The following is a 24,361-nucleotide window of genomic DNA, read 5'->3' on the forward strand; positions in this document are numbered from 1 at the left end:
GATCCAAGTTTTGCTAGACATGGAAATAGGAATGGAAAACATGGAAAAAATAATGAATGATATTGCAGCCCAATTTGGGCAAGGTCAAGAGGAGACTCACTCCTCACTTCCTCCAAGAACTAAGCCAAAGTTATCTGCTCACAGTGAACAAGAAAACCAACCCCCATTAACTCCATTTGAGATGCAAAAGAAACAATAGATAGTCATTGATTTGTCTACTGACATTAATAATATTAAACCCTCTAGATTTTCAAGGTTTGATTCCAATGAAACCACAGAAGCTTGGTTAACCGAAATGGATTAGTACTTTGAACTTAGCAATTTTTCTGAAACCTCCAATGCAATTTGGGGAATTTGCCACCTTTCAGGAGAAGTTGCCACCTAGTAAGGAAACACCAAGATAGAACTTAATATTAAGACTATCGACGTCACATGGAACGAGTTTGTCTCTATTTTCAAGAACCGATAGCTACCCCAAACTTTTTATGATTAGTAGTTGCTAGACTTCTAGAACCTTAAACAAGGAGATCTGATAGTACAAAGGTACTGGGAGACGTTCACTTGCCTACTAAAGTATGTCCCTCAAAGTCAGCAAGATAGGAACTTAAAGGTTAGGACATTTGTTACGGGGTTAAACAACAAGATGGGAGCAATAGATGTTCTTGCCCCACAAACCATGGAGGAAGCTCTTGAAAGGGCCATCTGATAGGAACATAAAGTCAAAACGGATGATCCATCTAAGACAACAAAAGAAAAGCTAGTTGGAGCACCAACAGTTCTAACTCAAGGACACACAAAAAGAGTTTTAAAACTTTAAGCCCAACAAAACAGAATCAAGGGCAATAGCAGTAAAGAGTTTTAAAATAATTCCAACAATGGCAGTAGAAACAAGGGAAATGAGAGGAAAGGACCACTTAAGGGTTGTTCCTGTAAGAATCCGCCTCAAGTTCTTATATCATGTAAGAATTTTCCTAAGACAAGAATGAAATGCCTAAGACAAAAACGCATATGCCTACTTTAAATTTGACATATACATAAGGTACACATGTTTAGGAATTATGAATGTTTATGTCTACGTATATTTAGGTAGATAGATAGGTATAGATACATACAATGATGTCCTTGTATTAAAACACTAAGAGGATGAAGTTATTTTAATTTTATGTTATCGCCACATATGTCTGATGGCTCTTTGTTTTTGTAACTTATTTTGCCACCTTTCTTTCTTCTTGCTCGTAATCGAGCATGCAACCAAGAGAAGCAAGTTTTATATACAATGGTTCTTATTGCCAATGATGGCAAATTCCTTAACAATTTTCAGTCGTTTATAGCTCTGCAATTACAATCCATATCTCAGTCACATATTGCTTTCACAATCAACTAGTGCATCACAGCCACATATTATAGTCACAATAGTATATGGAATGCATTGTCGCTCATTGAAATTATGATCACATTATTGAATGTATAGTCGCAAGTTGATATGAAGATCATTCCATTTTGTACCTCGGTGTGTCGTGCTTTGGATCACGCTACATGCTTCAAAGAGTGTTTTTGAATTGACTAGAAACATGTTTTTAATGCATTTTTACACGTTACTTTTGGGACCAGCATTGGAGAAAGCTGCAATACATATGGATGGATTATACTTGTAAGAATTTGCCTAAGGCAATAATTCAACACCAAGATCAAGAAGCTCAATAGATAGCACAAGAGAGACAAATAGTGATCAAATGAGAATCTCAATAATGGTCAAAATGATAATGGATATCAAATGAATACACACTAGAAGTGCATGTATATAAAGGCAACTCGAATGACTAGGAGTCAGCAAAGAGATAATGATTACAACTCAGCACATGTCCACCAAAGGTGGATTATCCTCCATTGAGCACAGGAGTTTGTGCCATGATGAGAGGATAAGTTTACATAGGTGTATCTCATAAAGAGATGTTGTAGACACCATGTGCTCAAATAAGTTGCTAACTCCTGTGTTGTCAACAAGACAACTTATATGACTATGCATATTCCTAAGTAAACTTAAGTGCAATAATAATTAATTATTTACACTAACACCCCCTCTTAAGTACAACTTAGGGGAATGCACTTAAGCTCACAAAGCTAAATGCAAGATGCGATGTGGGTCCTGGCTATTAGGCCATGTTAGGTACCCATGTACAAATGCAATGCTCTACATACAATGCAATGCAATCTCTCTAAAAATGGAGAAAGAGGGAAAACCTCATGAGAAAAACCTCCTTCAAAAAGAGAGATAAGCACAATAAAGAAGAGAAGATTCATGTGACCCCCCCTGGTGAAAAATCCTGCACCCCCAAGACATCTCGCAAATGAAGATACTTGAACTCAATGAAGGGCTTGGTGAAGATATCTGCAATTTGTTGTTCTGTAGGACAATACTGCAATGAAATGACATGTTCATGAATCAGCTCTCTAATGTAGTGCATATGAATCTCAATGTGTTTTGTGCATTGATGTTGTACTAGATGTTTTGAGATTTCAATGGTACTTTGATTATCACAATGTATGACTGTGGGTCTAGGTATGTCAAAACCAAACTCCTTTAGAATATGTTGTAACCAAATAGCTTATGTAGCCGCAATAATAGCTCCTTGATACTCAACCTCAGTAGATGAAAGAGCAATAGTATTCTACTTATTACTCTGCCAACAAATGGGGCCGGAACCAAGATGAAACATGTATCCTGAAGTGTTTTTGCGAGAATCAAGATCCCTTGCATAGTCTGAGTCTGTATAACCCACTAACTGTAGTCCAGTACCAACTGCATAGCATATCCCATATGTATGTGTACCCTGGATATAGTGTAAGATGTGTTTGGTTGCCTTCTAGTGAAGTTCACGTGGCTCTTGCATGAAGCGAGAAACCATGTCAACTGCAAAGGATATGCCAGGGCGTGTATGTGTCAAATAGATGAGACTTCCAACCAACTGTCTATACAAAGTAGCATCAACAAGTGGAGTCAAACACTTTGCTTCTAACTTAACACCTAAAAGAAATGGAGTAGATGCAGCCTTGCAGTCACTCATACGAAATCGAGCAAGTAGATCAAGAGCATACTTGGGTTGAGATAATGTGATCCTTGATGAAGATTGTTGTATCTCAATACCAAGGAAATAATGAAGTAGACCCAAGTCTGTCATGGAAAATTTGTCCTACAAAGTAGACTTGACACGATCAATGATGGATGTTGTACTCCCTATAATGATTAAGTCATCAACATAAAGCACAAGTAGCAAGTGAGAATCATCCCAGTGAAGAATGTAGACATTCAAATCTGAATGACATCTGGTGAACCCTGCTGAGAGAAGGAAAGAATCCATCTTGGCATACCAAGCTCTTGGAGCTTGTTTTAATCCATAGATAGACTTTTTCAACTTACAAACCAAAGTAGAATCCTAAATGAAACCTTGTGGCTGCTCCATATAAATCTCCTCATAAAGACCACCATTCAAGAAAGCACTCTTCACATCCATCTAATGAACAACCCATCTCTGAGCTGCAGCTATAGCTAGTGTCAAACAAATGGAGTTCATCTTAGCTACCGGTGCAAAGGTCTCAGTTTAGTCAATACCGGGAACCTGTGAGAAACCTTTTGCAACAAGTCTAGCCTTATCCACACTTCCATCCGCTGCAAACTTGGTCCGATAGATCCACTTACACTGAACCAATTTTCTTCCCTTAGGAAGAGAGACTAAGTCCCATGTGTTGTTTCCCATAATAGAATTGTATTCTTCCTCCATTCCTTTATCCCATTCTAGAATTCCTGAAGCTTCTTTGAATGATTGAGGATCGAAAGCAACTGCAATATAAGCATGAGGGAGGGAGTTGTGTTGTGATCTTGTCCTCCTAGTATTTGAAGGATTCCCTACCAATGGTCCTGTCGCATCCAATGTCTGCTGAGCCCATTTTAGTCTAGTGGAAGAAGATCTAGAATTAGAAGGGATTTCCTCAACCTCATCTATTTGTTGCCTCTATTTGGGTCGTGGACGGACATCTTCCAAGTCACTATCATCATTGTCACTCTCTTCAATGAAGGAGGAAGGAGGAGGAGTTGAAGAAGTAAAGCTTGGACAACTTTCTTCAAAGTGTACACTCCTCTCATAGAAAATTTCATGTCTCTGGATCCATCAATTTGTAGGCTTTATGAGTCTGCATAACCAACAAAGATGCAAGGTTTAATTTGACGTTCCAATGCCTTGCATTTTTGTGGAGGTATTCGTGCTCGTGATGGACAACCAAAGACTCTAAAATGCTTTACAGTAGGTTTCCTTCCATTCCAAACTTCAAAAGGAGTTAAACCATCCAAAGCTTTACGAGGACTCCTATTATGGATGTAGTTTGCACAATTCATTGCTTCAGCCCAAAAAACTTAATCAAGAGACTTATGTAATAGCATGCAAGTGGTCATCTCCTTGAGGGTTCTATTCTTCCTTTCTACAACACCATTTTGTTGTGGAATGTATGGAACTGAATGCTAAAGATCAATTCTCTCTTGAGTACAAAAATCTATAAGTCTTGAGTTCACATACCCCCTTCCATTCTCTGTTCGAAGAACCTTGATGGCTTTCTCTGACTGCTTTTCTACTTGAGCCTTGAAGGTGAGAAATCATTCAAACACTTCACTCTTATGAGCCATGAAGAATATCCAAGTATAGCGAGAATAGTCATCAATGAAGGTGAGTGCATAGCGAAACTTTCCAAATGATGGCACTGGAAATGGGCCCGTCACATCACTATGAACTAGGTCAAGAACACTTTGTGCTCTCCAAGACTTCCCGTTGTCAAACTTTATTTCTGGATGCTTCCCAAGTGTGCAACCTAAACAAACACCATCTGAGAACTGGACATGAGGTAGACCATGAACCATGTTCTTGCTGCTAAGTTGTTGAAGATACCTATAGTTGAGATGTCCAAATCTCTCACGCCACAATTTGCTTTCTGTATTCAAATGAATTAACAAGGCTTGTGCATTAGATTTAGGCACAAAGGAAGAGAAAGTGTAAAGCCTTGAATCATGTTTAGCTTCACCTATTGCAACCATAGAATCATCTTTGATGCTTTTCACAACAACTGAATCTGGAAGAAATTCAACCTTGTTTCCACCTCCATAGTGAGTGATTCGGTAGACTAAAAGAAGATTGGAGGTAAGATTAGGAACGTAGAGAACATTCTTGAATACTCCACTTTCCATCTCAACTTCACCTTTTCCTTCAACTTCTACTTTAGTATCATCCCCTACAAAGATGTGAGGTACCTCTAAAGGTGTCATCCAAGAAAAATCTCTCTTTGAAGCCCCCATGTGATGTGTGGCACCTGAGTCAATAATCCATTCCCCTGACTGACAATGTGTGTGTGAGTAAAGCTTTCCCTTTGCTCTTAGAATCTGAAGATGAAGACACCTTTTCCTTATAAGCATTAGGCATTGTGCTTCTTCATGATGTTTTTCAATTCATCAATCTACTTGTGATAACACTCATGTTCATCATGACCAATTCTTTTACAATAGGTAGACTTCTTCTTTTCCTGATTATTGCCCCCCTTTTTTGTTGGTATTAGGAGAAGACTTGCCTTGTTGAGTTGATTTAGGTGGTGACTTTTTTGTGTCCCCTTGTTTGTTATCTTTCCTCTTCTTCTTTTTACCCTTGCCTTTGTTTGAACTTTTACCAGTTGGATTTTTGGAGCTCTCATTGTTAGCCACCAATGCCTTAGACTTTGAAGACTTGAGAATTCCCATTGTTATCAACTTAGCTTGTTCATTTTCTAACAACTGCGCATATTCATCAAAAGTGAGTTTCTGATAAGAAGCCCCTAAGGTTGCCTTTGAGGTGTTGAAAGTAGAGACAAATGTGGAGTAGTCTAATGGCAACTTATTCTAAATTAGATAAATCAACCTATCATCCTTAATGGGACTACCACAATCATCAAGTTTTGTTCTCAACTCATTCACCTTAATGATAAAATCCTAGATGGAATCAAAGTTCTTAGGATCTAGGGAGATAAGTTCATCTTCAATCTTGTAGACATCCTCCTCAATCACTTTCCCATATAGCTTTTTAAGGGCATCCCAAATTTCCTTGGATGTACCATATTTTATGATCTGATAAAGGATCTCGTCATTAACCCCTAACCTAAGGATTCTTAGGGATTTTCTATCTACCAATTTCCAAGCACGAATATCACTTTGAATTACATTATCAACTGTGGGTTTGGGAAGAGATCCATCGACATATTGAGAAACTTCTTCATTCATTAATTCACACCATTTTTTAACTGACCATGTAGCATAATTATGTGGCGTTAATTTTGGAACCTTAATGTTTCCCATAATACAAGGAAAGAAAGATAACAGCAAGAAGAAAGGAACACAACACCAAGAGACACCCCCCCCTTTTCAATCAATCAAAGAACCCCCCCCCCAAATGAATGCTTTAGACACTTTATACTTGGTGCGATTACAATAGCCACTTGTCAATTTAGGGCATAAGTGGACTTTTGATTTTGATGTTTACAACCTCCACTTGGAGTTCAAATCTGATACTTAGCAATGTTGCTCAGATATACAACAATTTTGAAATTTGATCAAAGCAATACAATACAAAAAAGAACCTATTTCTAAAAGTGGTATTTTTGTCCACACAAGCCTATAATTTGATTGCAAATCTGGAAAGTAGACGAAAAATTATGCACTTTAAAAAAAAACAGAACCTGAATATGTGTCCAGATGATCCCATACAAAGCATTTGAAGTTGCAAAATGCAGGATTAGACAGGTACAGTCACCAAAAACTGATTTTTCTAACAAATTCGTGCATGAAAACCAGAAAATAACGGCACCACTCAAAAATTCAAGAAATTTTAGCCCAAATTAAAAAAGATTGCACCTAATTTAGAGTCTGGATGACTAACATATGGCCTCCCAAAGTTGGACTATCAAATCAAAACTACATATGATGAGGGGTCTACCCTGATGACGTCAGCAAAACACTATGCTAAAATTGACGTCCAAACAGTTGTCTTGGCAATGTAATTTGGCCTACTTGTGACAGTCAAATGGTCGTCAAATTCAATCTCCTCAATTTATGACATCAGCAAAAAAATTGGTTGGTTGGCTGATGTGGATGTGGCAAATGACGTCAGCAGTGACTGGTCGCTGACATGGTGTGTCACGTATTGCTTGTTGACTAGACCTGGAGGCCACGTGGCATCTCATTCGGCACTGCCACGTTGGAGGCTGATGTGGCGGTCGAGTCACCTGCTGCAACATGGCCGGCGGAGGACTAGTAGCACCGGGAGGTGATGGGCTGGCGGTGCGGAGGGAGCGGGAGTGGAGATCGTCGGCAGTGTGGAGTGAAGGAGCGACGCCGCTGGGCGGGAATGCGAGCTATGGTGGAGATTGTTGGTGGCGGGTGTGGGAGTATTAATCCCACATTCATCATGTTGCGCATTTGAATATGTTTAAAAAACGCAGCACTCGGCAAGTAACATAACTTGCAAACCACAGTGAATGTTGATTGTCGTTGGCACTTGATAAGCTGGTCACGATGTGTAAAATATGTCGGTTATAGTGGAAAAATATGCCGGTGCCGGTTGCGATCTGTGACTAACCTCAAGCGGCTAGGGTTTGACCGCATGGCCTTCCTGAAATAAAATTGCTCTCCTACTGGCCAGATGGCCAAAAATTTTCTCGAAATTTTGGAAATTAAATGCAAATCCAAAAAGCAATATGCAGATCCGAATAGAACAAGTGCGGAGAAGCAAATAAAAATGCAAATCTGAAAAATTAATTGCACAAATCTATAATGATCATACAAATTTCACAAATCGGGCCTTCAAGTTCCGATTTGCAAAAAAAATTTGCCTCAGATTTGACTATAACCTTGGGTAGGCAAATTTATAGTCAAAATTCGTTGAATCGATCCTCCGTACACAATGGTAAGGTCAAATCTTGCTCAAAATGCTCTCAATTCCTGTGGATACTTCGGATCTAAATCGTGGCCCTCCGAGAGGTGAAGCAAAAATGGTCTCCAATGGCTATGTGAAGAGATCTCCTATCGCTCTAATACCATGTAAGAATTTGCCTAAGGCAATAATTCAACACAAAATCAAGAAGCTCAGTAGATAGCACAAGAGAGACAAATAGTGATCAAATGAGAATCTCAATAATGATCAAAATGATAACGGGTATCAAATGAATACACACTAGAAGTGCTTGTATATAAAAGCAACTAGAATGACTAGGAGTCAGCAAAGAGATAATGATTACAACTCAGCACATGTCCATCAAAGGTGGATTATCCTCCATTGAGCACAGGAGTTTGTGTGATGATGAGAGGATAAGTTTACATAGGTGTATCTCATAAAGAGATGTTGTAGACACCATGTGCTCAAATAAGTTGCTAACTCCTGTGTTGTCAACAAGATAACTCATATGATTATGCATATTCCTAAGTAAACTTAAGTGTAATAATAATTAATTATTTACACTAACAATACTATTTGAAGAAGCATTTTTATGATGGATTTGGGTCATCTTTATCTCCTGGGGTGGACCATATTGAGTGTTTTTGTTCAAGGTGGCCAACGTATTGATAATGCACATATCTTTATAACCAGCCTTGTTAATGTTCTCGTGGGACACACACACACACACACATATATATATATTTTATTTTTATTTTTTTGTTGGTGAAAAAGAATGAGATGAGTATGAGTATACGTGATGTAATAGTGAAGATTGTGTGATTCAAGTGTAGAGGCAATCTTGTGTGAACAAGGCAAAACTAAGGTGCATATTGTTGAATCAGATAGGAAGGTTACTACAACAAAGAAGGAGATTCAGTTTTTTCAATTATTGCTGGAACGGTGAGTTTCTTTTGGAAATCTAAATTTAGTGCTTTATTGAGGATTAGAAAAACCTTTGGCAACATGCCTAAACTAGTAGGGGTACTGTGTACCTTGGCCTCTGGCCTAAAACATTGTAATCAGATATTTACATATAGTGAGTACATTTCTCACTGTGGTTTTTCTGGTCTTGGATTTTCCACATAAATTGGTGTTCATGTGTATATGGAATCATTACTTCACTTTCAGCTAATTAGTTGGATTAACTGCCTCAGCACCTAGTAGTGTTCAACAGCAGTAATTAGCCCTTAACTGAATGAGAATGGAAAAAATATACACTGAAGAATCAGTGTGCCTGAGAGCTCTCTAATCAATCAATGTTTGCTTACTTCAGCAAAATCCAGTCTCCATTTTAAAAATAAGAATTTGACTGAAATATCAGAAAACAAATATTTTATAGGCATGTTGAAAACATGGATGAAGTGACTACAATTTTTTCAACTTGTAAAATTAAAAAAGCATTGAGAATTGCACCGCAGATCAGAGAAAATAACCAACAACCTCAAAAAATCATACCAATAATCAGAGGAAAAAATTGGCAATTGCCAACTGGGCTAAGTGGTGATCTATTAAAGATCACTGCTTCCATAAGTTGAACAACTCCTAAAATAAAAATGCAAGATATTTCTATTCTTTGTATGCCAAGAAACCCAAAAGGGAACCGTACAAACCTCAAGGAATTCCCTGGCATCATAGTAAGGAGAGCATCTAAAATTCAATACAACGCAATCCTCACTCTCCAACTATAAAGAGAAAAACTGACCAAGTAAAATGCTGTCATGCAATGCAGTAGTTTGCTTCAATCCAAGGTTGATAGGAAAAAAGCTAAACTGAGCCCCAAGCTGCACATAACTAGATAATGTATATCTTGAGGTTGGATGGCCTTCTCGTCAAAGTGAAAGTAAAAATATATTAATGTTTAAGCTTCAAGAAGAGAGGCTCACAAGGCTCAATCCACATGGATTATTTGTAGATTCCATCTTGGTTGCTCCAACTTATATCTCACTTAAAGAGATCAAGTGTTTTACTTCAAAAAACTATGTGGAGGCTTGTCAAGTGCATAATGCATGGTGGATGTGGATGTTAAATATGTACACGTAAGGATACCGGTTGAACATTTTCCTATCTTTCTAAGCCTGCATATTGTAGTCACTACCTAGAAAACAGTGTGTTAATGTGCAGAATTTGAGCTAGACTTTCCAAGAATGACGAAAAGGATCATGAAATTCTGGGTAAGACTTCACGCCTCAACAATCTAGACCGTTCCTAGATGTGAACCATGTACCATCCACAATCAAAAGTAGTGATTCAAGAACAACTCAAAAGCATGTAATAGAATCTCAGCAGGTCAAACAGCTGAACCCTATCCACAGCCAGAATTCAAGTTACCCAATAATGTAGAGCAGTGCCTGCATGTCAAAAACTAGACCTGGTCACCATCTAGGAGCACATCCCAGGCCAGAAACCTTATATGTATAAACTTGAATCAGATCACCGGTACAGAATATGTCATAAGATCAAATCTTCTCCAGAACTAGGTAACAGCGTCAAACTTAGAAAGAAAAAATTCGAAATAGGATATAACAGTCACCCTATCCACAGTTAGTCTGAGTTCTATAGGGAGCTTCAAGATCTATTTTCAAGGAGCGAGGATATCCTGAAGTAAAAGGAAATATGCTATAAGATTAATTGGAAACTTTTTCTGAAAAATAGCAAGCCCTACATTATAGGATTGCAGATTTGAGCAGTTGAAACTGAGGCAGGGCTAGAAATTGCCCGAGTAACTTAGAAATAATTTCTGGTACTTGTAATTTATCTGAAGTTTTAGGTTATCACAAGGAAAATAATTTGAAGACAAATGATCATTTTATGTATCTATCAATCCGCCAACTCCACCAAATTTTGAACTAGAACTGTACTACTAAATTCATTAGACCGTAAATTTGAAAATATTCCTTAAAAATATAAACAGAACCGACTGAATTTTTTCGGAACCCCAAGCATGTAACAACAGCCTCACAGGCTTACAGCAATTCCACGGCTTGAAGGTGTCATGGGTTCGAATTCTGTGCCCTTTCAAATTATAGCAGTTCGTTGGATAGCCAAGTTGTGTGTTCAATTTCCGACCTGTACAATATGTGTTGCATAATAGCAGAGCCAGGTTCAATGCAGAATGTTTTTGGAAGTTATAACACAAATGTTTCGTATTCTACACCGTAAATTGTACAACATTATCATGCCTAAACACAAGACACGCGGCTTCTGTGAAGAATGCGGTTTTCTTGTTGCTTATTTTTACAAAAACTTCCCAGAACTATACTTACCATTCCAAACTCAAATCCCAATTCAACATAAATTCATAGATAATCGCGCAAAATCCGAAAAGAAATATACGTGGATTCTGCAATGGACACTTTGGAGGAAGAAAACGGGAAAATCAAATGCTCCGCAACGTAATGCAGTCAAGCTCCTTGATAATTCACATCATATTATGAACTTTTCCTACTAATCGAACAACAATTTTGCTGCTGTGCGGGCGAAATATACACGGCATCCCGCGGCTGCTGTTAAATTTTGAAATTGTTCCGCCTATCATTCCTTTTATTTCTTCTCATTCCTACTTTAAACGGTAAAAAAGAAAAAATCTTTTTCATTTTCCTTAAATCTTCTTTTTTATTAACTTTAAAAAAGCGGTGTAATAGTTTTGTTGAAAACAAGATGTTTGTCAACTATGTATGATTAGTTGATTATTATTAGTTCTTGCCAAGGAAATTATTTCATTCAAATTAAATAAATAAAATATTTATAGGGGCCAATCAAATTTAAGAATTTATGAAATTTATTTGTTGTTATTAAATTTCTAAAATTCTTAGTAATTTTAAATTTTCAAATAATAGTATTTTTCATAATGTGATTGGCTCCTACTATTTTAAGTAGTGAAATAAATCAATTATTCAAAAGTTTAACTAGCTAGAATTAAAGGAACTCTTTAGACTTACGTACATATAAATAATTTATAGTTGAATTGTACATACATATATAAATGAGCGGTCAGTAAGTTGGTAAATGCATAAACAGATGAGCGGTAAGTGCATATCATGCACACAGACCATTCGAAGTTTTTAATTCTGCTCATAGTTGTATTTCTTGTCACTTGGAAGGTTTTGAGTTAGGTATTATGCTCCCCTCTTCTTTTTTTACTTACAGTCTCTTGTATTTTGTGTTTTTTAATTTACTACTAACCAATTTGTGTTTTTGTCTGCTCTAATCTTCACCTTTAGTGGGATTAAGAAAACTTTGGCAAATCATTTTTGGAATCTCCGTGCAAACTTGAGGTTGCTCTTTTAGGTGGACGCTCTATCCACGTGTATTTGAGTAACATTTTTTGTTTAGGTTTTGCATGAATTCGGTGGTGGACATTTATGTTTTCCATCCTAATTATATATTCTTTTTTTCTTTTTTAGATTTTAGTGCTTATTTTGGCTAGGGTTTTAATGTGTAATATATCTCTTGGGTTTAGAAGATAATATATATACACTTGGACTAGTTTGGGATATAAGGTTACTTCTGGTACTCTTTGATTTCATAATTTTACAAATTCATGCACAAATAAAACTATAAGATAACATCTCACATACTTAACATAAAAGAATGGTACCTATCTACTCTAAAATAGGTAATCAACTAGGATTTTGTGCTATAATATGTTTGTACTTATCGTACACATCATTTTTTGCTTATGATTTTAGATATTGCTTTGCATTAGACACTTGATCACGTTTTATAGAATATCTTTAGGAGATTGGATATATGGTTGAATTGTATCATGCTTTATATATTGTTCTAAAATTAATATTTATGCTTTCAATACCTTGTTTATAATGTTCTCATTATTATTCTTAAGCCAACCCAACTAACCCATGATAGCTTGTATATGTGTGTGTTTACTCTACTTGGTGTGTCTTTTGGATGAGGGGAAGTAGTCGTAGTCTCTCTCTCTCTCTCTCTCTCTCTCTCTCTCTCTCTCTCTCTCTCTCTCTCTATATATATATATATATATATATATATATTGTGTGTGTGTGTGTGTGTGTGTGTGTGTGTGTGTGTGTGTGTGTGTGTTGTATCTTGTCAATTGGTGATGTAGGTGTGTGCAAGTATTAGGCATCGACTCCACTTGGCTACACACGTTTGAGCATACCTCAAAATCCTCAAACCAATTGTTGTTAAAAGGAGATGGAACCATAATCTATATAGGAATCTTTATATACTTAGAAATCTAATAGGAAGTCAGTCACCTAGTCCAAGGATTATATTTTTATCATTTCCTTTTATGGTTTGATCAATGGATTATATTGTTTAGAATTATGTGTTCATGATCTTGATATTTGTATTTTCATATAATTTTTCTATGATATTTTGTTGGTATATTTATATAAGCATATGGAGGTGCACACATATATACCTATATAAATATACATCATTACATAGTTAATGTATTTAAGTATTTGTGTATGCTATAAATTATCTATGAGTAACTTAATTATACACTTAGATATTAAGATAAATTTATTAAAATTTAGAAATAAAGAAATTAAAAGGGATAAAATAAAAAGCATAAGTATTTAGAAGATGAGTTATAACATGCATTCAAGATTTTTTTTTAAAGATTGTAAAAATGGGTTACAGAGCACCGGAGAAGGTATTTATATCATTTTTGGACCATTTATTCATTGTATACACCTAAAATACCCTTAATTTATCCCTAATGTGTCTAAACAACTTATAAAATGGTAGTTAGTTACATAAATAAGGCAATTTCGGGTTTTGGAATTACTTCTATTTAAAAGGGTGGTGTCTTTTCCCCTAAAGGGGTATGAAATCTATTCAAGAACACATATATGTGGTGTAAAATGTAAATGTGAAGGGGGGGAGGCTGAAATGTCAAAGAGAGATTGGTTGTCTTTTTATGAATATTTTTATGGAGAAAAATTAATGGCATGTAAGGGAGAGTTTATGTGTATAATTATTTAAGGAATTTTAAGTTTATTTCCTTTTAGAGAGAGTTATATGTGAGAATTTAAAGGGTTGAGTGGGAGACTTATTTTTGTGGAATTGATTCTTCTTCAACCTTAGGGGTTTGTGAAATTGGCATGAGTTTGAATGATGCATTTCAAGTGGATTTATTTTACTCCATTTGTCTCCTTGCTCCTGCTTTTGTTGAGTCTTCATAGGACTTGAGGTTTGGATTGAACTTATTGATTGCATTATTCATCTGATAAAAATATGTTTACTTATATGTTCTCATGATGTATTATATTTTTATATTTGATTCCTATAGTTATTTAAAGGTTTTAAGTTCCTTAATACACATGTATTTTCCCATGGTATTAAGCCAATAGTTTTTGGAGATATATTATCTCTTGTTAGAGGGTTGTTGTTGTTAACTAGAGGAAAGAAATATTGTATTATGATATCTTCCATGTGTTTTTATCTATGCTTTCTTTTACATACTACATGTATTTTTATTATAAGTTTTGGGAATATATGTGCTTGATTTAGGGGATTTTAACCAATTGACCTCTTACTTGGATTTTCATGCTCCCAATTGTTATTTAAGACCCCAAAGGCATGTCAAATTGTTATGTGATGTACAAAATTGATGATTGTAAAGATATATGCTTATAGTCTTTATGCATTATGATATATTTATGTATTGTGATGCTTATATGATGAGTTATGGTCTTGTTTAAGCTAGGGGTATGGGAACCTAGGAATGTTATTCCCTAAACTCTTCTATGATTCTTGTTTTGGATTTGTGAGTAGGGTATGTCCTAGGTGTGTGGCTCACCATAGGTGTTGGGGCCCAGAAGTGGCCAATAGAGGATACTATGTTTTAGAGACAAGGGCCCTGTGTAGGCTGGCTCTACATGTGAGTTTTGTAATCAAGTGAAAATATTAATAAAATTAATGGGTTATGGGAGTTTGGGAATTCACGTTAATTGAGATAATAAGGATGTATTGTTGGAGTACTCAGAGAGAATATGTTCTATGTAGTAGGACAATCTTTAACTCATGGAAATCATCCCAACACTACATGATTGTACATATCATGTTGGAGAACTCGAGGAGAAGACATTTTGTGTGACAGGATGGTCTTTGGATCAAGCGAAGGATCCCAACACTATAAGAATGTATGATGACACTCACCTAGATTTTGTTGAACCCCTCACTCTTCTTTTGCCTCTAGTTGTCCATTTGCCTTGTGATTTCATTTTGGGGCATTATGCTTTGTGTGGCTTTATGCTACCTTCGTACTTTGATTTTGGGGTGTAAGCTTTAGATCACCTCAAAACCTATGTGGATCATGATCTTATCTCTTAGCTCATGGAAGTGGGGCATTTATGACTCCACGTGGTTGGGTGGTAAATATTTTTGAGGTATTGTTCGAGTTTTCTTGGATAGATTATATGGATCTTTGTTGAGCACTTGTTAAAGATTAATTCTTGAAATCTATGGGTTGCATCTCTTTGCAAAAAATCTATATAATATTGTAATGTAAACTCTTGAATAAAGTAAAAGATCATGTGTATGTGTATCATGAATTGAAAAGCTATGTAAAGGGGTAAAGGATATCTTATAGGCTAAATAAAGGGAAATGTGAACATACTGTATTATTTTTAAACATAAATGAAGTTATGATGATGCCATGACATTGTATATTTCCTTGTATCTAGATAAATGTATGATGAACCACATACTCATCATAATGTTATCAAATGAACAATCTAAATAATTAGTGATAAAATACGATTAGGTTGACATGTATGGTTGATGGTTTAAATCTATTTCATGTGTCTTTGTTGCATGTCAAATAGATGTATTTGATTATATGGATTAAGACATTAGTTCCTAATTTTTAAATGGTCATTAGGATGGATAATGTATCAAATCATAAGTAGACATAAAACTAATAGATGGAATAACTTAAGTAGTAAGGATAAATGTTGGTAAGGAAATTAAGCAAGCAATGAATAAAAAATACTTGTTGTGTTGATTTAAAAGTTAACTCTTAAGCTTGGGCACTAACGGTTTTAAAGCTGATATTAGGGAACCTATTAGAATTTTACATCTATGATTAATGAGCATAACATGAAAAGGATGTTTAAATAAAATAAAATTACTCACCAAACTTAGTAACATTTAGACTTATCCTTTCGGGTTCCCTGACAGGGCATTACATAAAGTAACATTGCTCTAAATTTATGGACATGATTTTTTTCCAATTTTTTATAGTAGACCTCTTGAGTATTTCTTATGTAGAAGTTTTAATTTTACTTTTTGGGGTGTTAAATCTTGGATTGGAACTATTTATATAGTCAACATATGCGGCCAGTAACAATATTTGAAACATAGATATCAACAAATCATCCATGTTCCAAGTTTTCCAAACTTTCTAAAAGCGATAAAGAGGGTTGTCTTTCATTTTTTTTTCCAATTATGTCTTTGTGGCCTCCTTTCAAAACATCCCCAAAAATTTTGTTCAATGAGAAAAACCATGGAATATGAGTATGGGCATTTAGACACCATTGATATATAGCAACCCTAAATTGTAATGTTCAAATACTTGGTTGAACACATAGAGTATATGCTTCAATTATTGCAGTACTTGACAAATGTCATTGGTACCAAATTTGTGCACATAACTTTCTTCTTTTGGTCTCTTATCAAAGGTTGTCGACATTTCATGCAATTTTATTCTTTAAAAAAAATGAGTTTGTTTATGTTTATTATCTTATGGGTTCCTTTTCAATTGCCAATAAAGAGTTGTGGCTTCAAGACCATTTTTATTAAATTGTGATGAATGAACAACATTGTAGCTCCAGTCTGAGAAGAAATATCTGAATTTGATCTCCTTATTTACAATGCTTGTGGAATCTGTTGATGTTTTTAGGACTACCAAGTTGCTCTGAACCAAATATCAAGATGCACAAGATGAAAACATGCCTAATGACTAGCTAGGTCCTGTATTCAACAAGCTTCATCTAAGCTTTGAACCAACTTCAATAGAGTAGACTAAACTATCTACACTTTAGGCTTTGCAAGGCCGAGGTGGGTGCACCTCAAGGATATGAATGTGATAGGTTGGCTATTTAATTCTCTCTTTAGACACTTGCTCACTTATACTTCTTCTTTCAAACCTATCCCTTATAGCAAATAATGGTCATAATTTCTTCTTATATTTGCAACAAACTTTCTAATTATAATAGCTAGCTATAGCCAAAAGGAAATCTATTACAAATAAGTGCTAACCAACAACTTTAGTTCTTCAGTACATAAAATGGAAATTTGATTTTTTATTGATATATGTATTTTGTAACCATAAGAACCATCAACTTGCAACTAAAATTAATTAATCATTGCTTATCCATTGTTATATAGAGTCAAAACCAGCAACATTAAACCTATTTAATTGACTTGCAATTAAATTTGTCAACAGTGAACTCTGAATCTCATTCTTATCATATCCCTCTCATATATCCAAAACCCTATCACTTGTTAAAAGTAATCACTTAAATATTTGAATCAAAAGCAATCAATAAGAGACATACAATTTATCTAAATTTCATTAAACTGAAAGAACATTGTTCACTTCAATCCCAAGATCACAACCATACAAGAAAGGAGACAAAAATTAGATGCACAGATATGCAGAACTTCCTTTTGTATTAATTTCTTGTGAAAATGGATACAATACTGGTATAAATTCACAATATAACTAGGAACTTGACAACTAGATCATTCATATTCACTATATCTTCAATTTTACAAGATTGAACGCATTCATACAATATGCAAAATTGGACAAACAGTGAATGACATAAAACTAAAAATCTATAGACTTCCAACCTCTACTCCACCTCTTGGAAATCCTTATAAAGGATTGCAACAAGCTATAAATGGGAGGAGGACACATGTCAAAACTTTAATGGAAAGAAAAGAAAGTGAGATAAGTCCAGAAAGAAGGAATTAAGACATTCCTCTATATTCAATCCAAAAATACGAAGGTGGTTGTGTTGTTAGCAAGTGAAAACTAATTGTAGAAAATTTATCTTTAATCCTTTTGTCTTCTTCTACCTTTATCATCCTCAAAAATTTCAAAATTTGATAGGAGTATTTATGAGAGATTACTTCCCTAAGACTTCACTTAGTAGATCTGATCTTTATCTAAATCTCTTGTTCTCTCTCCTTAAGCATAATTACTCCTTGGTTGCTTCCTGCTAGTAAGGCCTTTATTTCTCCCACCGCTTCCCATACATAGATTTCTCACTTGGTTGATCTAACTTCTTCTAATTCCTTCGTGGCTTTGGTCCATCTGGCATCAACTATTGCCTTTTCCACTACTAAAAACTTATTCAAATCTATATTAGCTTTAAACAAAGAATCAATAAGATTATTAAATGGAAAATCACTATTACTATCAAAAACTGATATTGTAGCCTCTTGGGTTAATATTTCACTAAATGAATCAGAGCACCCCTACCAATCTCTCAACTTATTATCTTTATATAAAATAGATGGAATACAGGGCTCAATTCCCTTAAATAAAACTTTTAACTTACCTTGCATTATTTATATTTTACCAATGAAGAAGCCAATTAATTCTTTTACCATTTCCAGGCTATCCTTCACTATAATTATCTTATTAGGTAGATCTAGCTTTTTAGCCATCAACATAAAGAGCCTATCTAAGAACTGAATGTATGCCCCCCAAAGACTAAATTTGGTTGATAGTCATGCAAGAGCTTCATTCCATACCTGTTCAACTTCTTGTAGAGAAACATAGAAAGTATGGGCTTGTTAAGACATGTTCTTTAGACTTTCAACCCTATGGTCAATCGTATTTCTAAGGACAGATGTCCTTACCTCATTGCCTTGTTGAATTGATGGGGCACCAATGCTCATTCTTCTAGGCTACTATACATCCTCTGCCTTCAATGCATTTATCTGTGTGGTTGTTTCTGCTATAACCTTGGAGGGTTGTTCCTAAATGCTATGTTCTCTGCCCTATTTTGTAGTAGATAGTTGTTCTTTGAGAGATTTTGCTCTTTGAGAGATTCAACTTCAACTTCTAGTCACTAGATTCTAGCCTCAAGCTCTTCAATTCTTTCCTTGTATACATGGATTTTTCTGAGCTCACCCTCATAAAGTTTTCTAACATCAATGTAATCATGGAAGGACTTCGCTAGCCTTGTTTCTATCTCCTCTAACTTGGCTTCATTCACAAATGAGAAATGTTTCATGGCCTTGGAGATTTCGATACCATAGGTACTCTATAATGTCACACTATCATGTTGCCTTGTTCTGTGCTCTGCACATCCATGAGTTTGGGCTTGTTTGTTGCAGGGGCCATGCCCCATACTACTAGAGATTTGGTGTTAATGTTGAATCCAAATCCTCTCTGCAGTCCACCAGCACCATATACCTCATATGATATAGCATTATCTTGTCTTCTAATTTAGTCAAGCATAAATGCTTGCTTCAAATCCCAACCAAGTATTAATAACATTCCACTCCTTTGTACAAGGTCTCTTGCCTCTTCAAGAGTTATTACTTTACTCTCTAGATCATAAGCATCTAGTTTCTCAATCATTTCTAGCTTTTATTTATTAGAACCCTCTAGTTTCATATTGAGTACTTGCTTGCTCTTTTTCACCTTGTACAAGAAGCTCTTAAATTCAACAGTTTTGACGAAATCATCATCCTCTATGAATTGTTGGGCTTGGATGACCCTGTCATCTAGCCTTGCTACTACTAACTCCAAGTCAATCAATGTATTTTCTACTTCAATGACTCTATCTTGGATGTAATTTTGTCTCAAGTTAGCAAAATACTTACCTTTCCTAGGTAAGATTTGTAGAGTCCTATGTTTTACCTTCTTAGGGATGTGGACAATTATCTGCCCCTTGTTCCCTTTAGTGACCCATGATGCCTCAATAGGCTTATCCTCTTATATCTCTAAGGTTGCATTAGGCTCTAGGCTATTTGAATTTATTCTATCTTCCTCTCCAAGTGGCACCTCTAGCATTTGTGTCATTATCTTTGCATGATTTACAACCATCTTCCTTATCCATCCATGTAGAATCCCTTGAAGTTTGGATCTACTCTTTTCAATTCATTCTCCACCCTCAACACATCATCAAATTTGGCAAGTTTATTAGTCGCCCCCCCCTCTACAACAATATTAGGAATAAGGTCTTCATGGGGTAATTCTTTGGTACTGGGCATCACATAGTTTTTGATCTCTTTGAGGGTGGTCCTCATCCAGTTATCCTCATCCAGTTATTAGGATCATACATCCTATAGGGAGTAGTGGATAAATTGTAGTCATGGAGGATTGAATGGATGGAGTCTAGGGATTCTTTTCCAATTGAAAAGTCTCCTATCTTGAAATATCTACACGAAAATATACCCCTATGAACCTTAGGCCCTAGGTACTCATTGTTCACCATAAATAATTGCCACATGAATTCATTGATGGTCAATCTAGGGGGAATGAATTTAGGTAAAATATGGGGTGGCAGGGGACAACCATAAACCCTCATAAAAAATTTGCAAATAAGAAAATATCCCCCCAATCATGATCTAATCTTTACCCTCTAGAAGCAAGGTTGGCCTTAAAAGAAGTCTCAAAATCTCAAGTGCCCTGCATTAACCTATATCTAATATTTTTATTATAATAGCACTAAAATTATTAAAGAATGATATTGAATCATAATAGTGGTAGGAACTATCCCATACCTATGTCCATAGTTGAACTGACAACTCTCTATTAGCATCACAGGTGCTATCAATAAAATATGTGCTTATCTATCCCACTTTTTTATACAGGATCAAGTGCATGAGCAATGAACAATGATGGGATCTAAAATTTTCCATTTGTCCTCTTTGGGCCAGCTCAATGTTTTCTTTTATCCTCTCTAGGATGTACTCAACATTATCATATTCACCTCCATGGTAGGAGTCTTGCACATATTTGGCTATGATGATTTTTTCTCCATATACCGTATTAGTCCCATCTTTCCCAATCACCTTGTGGACTCCATACAAAGTCTTTACAAAATAGTTCTTTAATTTATCTAGTGGCATCTTCTTGTTCACTTTCTTTGTATAGTCTCCCACCTACTTTAGGTCCATGGGAATATGTTGTAGCATTGATTTCTCTATATAGGCCTTAAATTTTTGTTGTGAATCAACCAAGTCCACTGCTCACTCATGGCATCGTCCAATCCAAATGCTTCAATGAATGAGAGACAAGCCAGTGTACATAAAATAGTTCCATATCTCCTATGGAATGACTTGATGGTAGGATTGTATGACTTGATTAGGGCATTGAAGGATTCGAGAGTTTTTTTTTTGGAGAGCAATTGGGAGCATTGAAGGATTCAAGAGTTTTTTTTTGGAGAGCAATTGGGAGCATTGAAGGATTCGAGAGTTCTGAAGAAGGGAGCTTGCTCTGCAGGTTTTCTGAGGAAAAGCGAATTAGCATCAGAATCCGGGTAGATTCTTGTGATTTTTCTTATGCTATTTCTGCATCATGCATTCCTATCTTCTTCATGTCTTCCATATGTCTTCTAAGGAATTTCATATTTTTATTGTATGCATTTTCAATATAGGCAATTAAATTTATTTGAGAATTTTATAGATCTGAAAGGAAGATGGGGCTAGGGTTTAAATTATAGCCAAATCCATTAGAAAGTTATTGAGAAAATTTAAAGGGTAAATATTTTAGAATCAGATATATATATATATATATATATATATATATATATATATTCTTTGTGATATATATATATATATGATCTTAGATCTGCATTTTTAATGCATATTTATATAAATATGTTTATAAAAATTATGCACACACACACACACACACACACAAATTTAAATATATATATATATATATATATATACATATACACATATATACATATATGTATATATATATAAATATATTGAAAGTTCAAATGTCGTATCGCTCTGCGAATTTCGTTTCTTGTAAAACGTTTATAAATTTCTTTATTAAAACCGAATGTCGGTGGTAAAACGAAACCGCAATTTAAATATATATAAAATTTCATATGAAGGTGTGGGTTATACCCCGTAATCCCCTCCCTTTCCACTGTTTATTATTATGGCGGGATTGTCGCGGCGGACACGACTGACGTTGTGACCCGTATACTGTTCACCGACAGTAGTCGCAAGCATTCATTGCGGCCGTGGGTGGTACAGACCCGACACCCGCGCCGAGTATAACCAAGCACGAGGTACGAGCGATAGCATATTGCTTATGTATAACAATTTCCTTATTCGGTTTTACATATAATGTTATTAAGTATTGTTCATTATTAGATAATGTTATAAATTATTATATATGTATTTATGTATGTATGTATATATATATATATATATATATATATATGAGCATATATGTATATATATTATCAATAATTACATTATTTAAAATGATTTGTATAGATGGATCAATATGTAAAGATAGATGATTTAAAAATATGAATAATAATTTATCAACTATTATTAAGAAATAGTAATAATTAACTTAATTAAATTTAGTTTAATTAAGGATAATTATTAGAATGTGTTATAAGTCAAATTTTTGGGAAATATGTAAATTTTGTTGATAATATTGAATTCATTGGAAATGTCTTTTTCAAACAAAGTTTATGTAAACAAAATATTAATAGAGCAATTAGGAAATTGAGTCTAATGGAGAAACTTTTTTTCTATCAAACAAATACATGGGTTAGGTAAAACTCTCCACTTGATATAGTTTGGGAAACGTAAACCGAGACTTTTGCATTTGAATTCAAAATTGAAAATTTAGCAAAACCAAAACATGTGTTTACATTGTGTATTCTTTATGCTATTGTTTTTGGGTTTTGGGTTGACTAGTGTTGACCAGTTATAGGACGTCTACCAGAGGCTTGGGGGTTATGTGATTGTGATGTCATGATGATGTTTTAATCTCGATCTTTATAACCCAACCATGGTTATGTGATGGAATGCTCTATGTATTGGTTGTAATACTGATTGTTATAGATGAGACACTTGACCTAACCATTATTTTTGGTCATCGATCAGTTATCCTTGGTTATTTTCTAGTCGCCATGATGGGACTAAAATGTGGATTTATCCTTGATGATGTCATGTTGTGAAATATTTGACTCAACCATTTTTGGAGTCTTCGATCAGTATGATTGAGATATATTTTGGTTATTAAGAACCATTGGATACTTTTGATTATCAGTGATGCTTCAGTTGCCAATAGAGAGCTGTTGTGATCATGATTTTCTATGTATATTTGCTCATGGTGATTTGATGCTTTTATGCATACTTGATGATTTTATTATGGATTATCTTTTGTGATTTTGAGATTTATGATTCCATGAGCATTAGGGTAGGATATCTGCATGTAGTGATGGGAAGTGGCTTGCAATGGGGGCCGGGGCCCTAAGAGGTTGCCAGGGTAACTCATTGTAAGTTGGATTAATAAGTGATAACATTCACACCTAATACTAACTGAATGAACCTAAAAAGATAAGAGTTTTGGTTCTCGCCCATGCCTTGAGTGCTTGTATAGGCTAGGATGGGAGTAGTGAGAACGCATGGTTGCGACCTTGCATTCCATAGTATGCCTTGTCAATATGAGAGGATACTAGTGGCCGCATGAGATCTGTATGGACTCGTGGAGTTTAGCTAACTACCAGGATAACTTGTACGAGATAAATGCGATGACACTTTCCCACTTGCATAGTAGGTTCCTACATGTCATTGTGTGCCTCTGGGAAGTAGATGTCAGTATCGTGTTTGGAACCTTTGAGTTAGTATACTTTTAGGGTTCTTGGACTATAGAGATTTGTGCTATGTGTTATGGATAGCCTGTTTGGGACTTGAGATTATCTCCTCAGCACGGTGGGAGTGGACCACTTAGGTACCACGTGGTCGGGTGGTAGTGTATTTTCCACTCTTATCATTTGAAATTCATCGAGACGTTGTGGCTGATGCGTCCTTCGTGATGGTGGATATGTATCCTTTCATTGATGATTTGCATTTGTTAGATGATGTTATCTTATGCTTTTATTTGCATGTAGATTACTTTCTGCATATGATATAGTATATGTTAGGAGTGACATTCCTACTATGTTCATACCGATGATATCTTCGGTGATTTTGGAATGTTACGCACGGAGGGATGGCTAGGGCCCACAATGGTCTAATGATGCTATTAACGGTTGGGAGGAACCGTGCACTTAGTTTATTTTGTTTGATCTTTATGATGGATGTATATGTCTTCTATGATGATGTATCATGTGATTATCTTTACTTTGATGTATCATGGATTT

The 24,361-nt window shown here is 35.3% G+C and overlaps 1 protein-coding gene across 2 annotated transcripts in view; it reads right to left on the reverse strand.

Moving 5' to 3' along the window:
- Positions 1-11,570, reverse strand: part of LOC149544895 (uncharacterized) — a 94,455-nt gene extending 82,885 nt beyond the window's left edge. The window contains exon 1 of one of the 2 annotated variants that reach the window (XM_089795448.1): positions 11,334-11,570. The gene's annotated coding sequence lies outside the window, so the exon portion shown is untranslated. Of the gene's footprint in view, positions 1-11,263 lie in introns of both variants that reach the window. The other variant, XM_089795447.1, reaches the window with a different exon arrangement.
- Positions 11,571-24,361: the final 12,791 nt, after the last annotated feature.

This window comes from Cupressus sempervirens, chromosome 8 (genome assembly GCF_028749045.1).
Source record: "Cupressus sempervirens isolate cs-2001-9-10 chromosome 8, ASM2874904v1, whole genome shotgun sequence".
Lineage (NCBI taxonomy): Eukaryota > Viridiplantae > Streptophyta > Pinopsida > Cupressales > Cupressaceae > Cupressus > Cupressus sempervirens.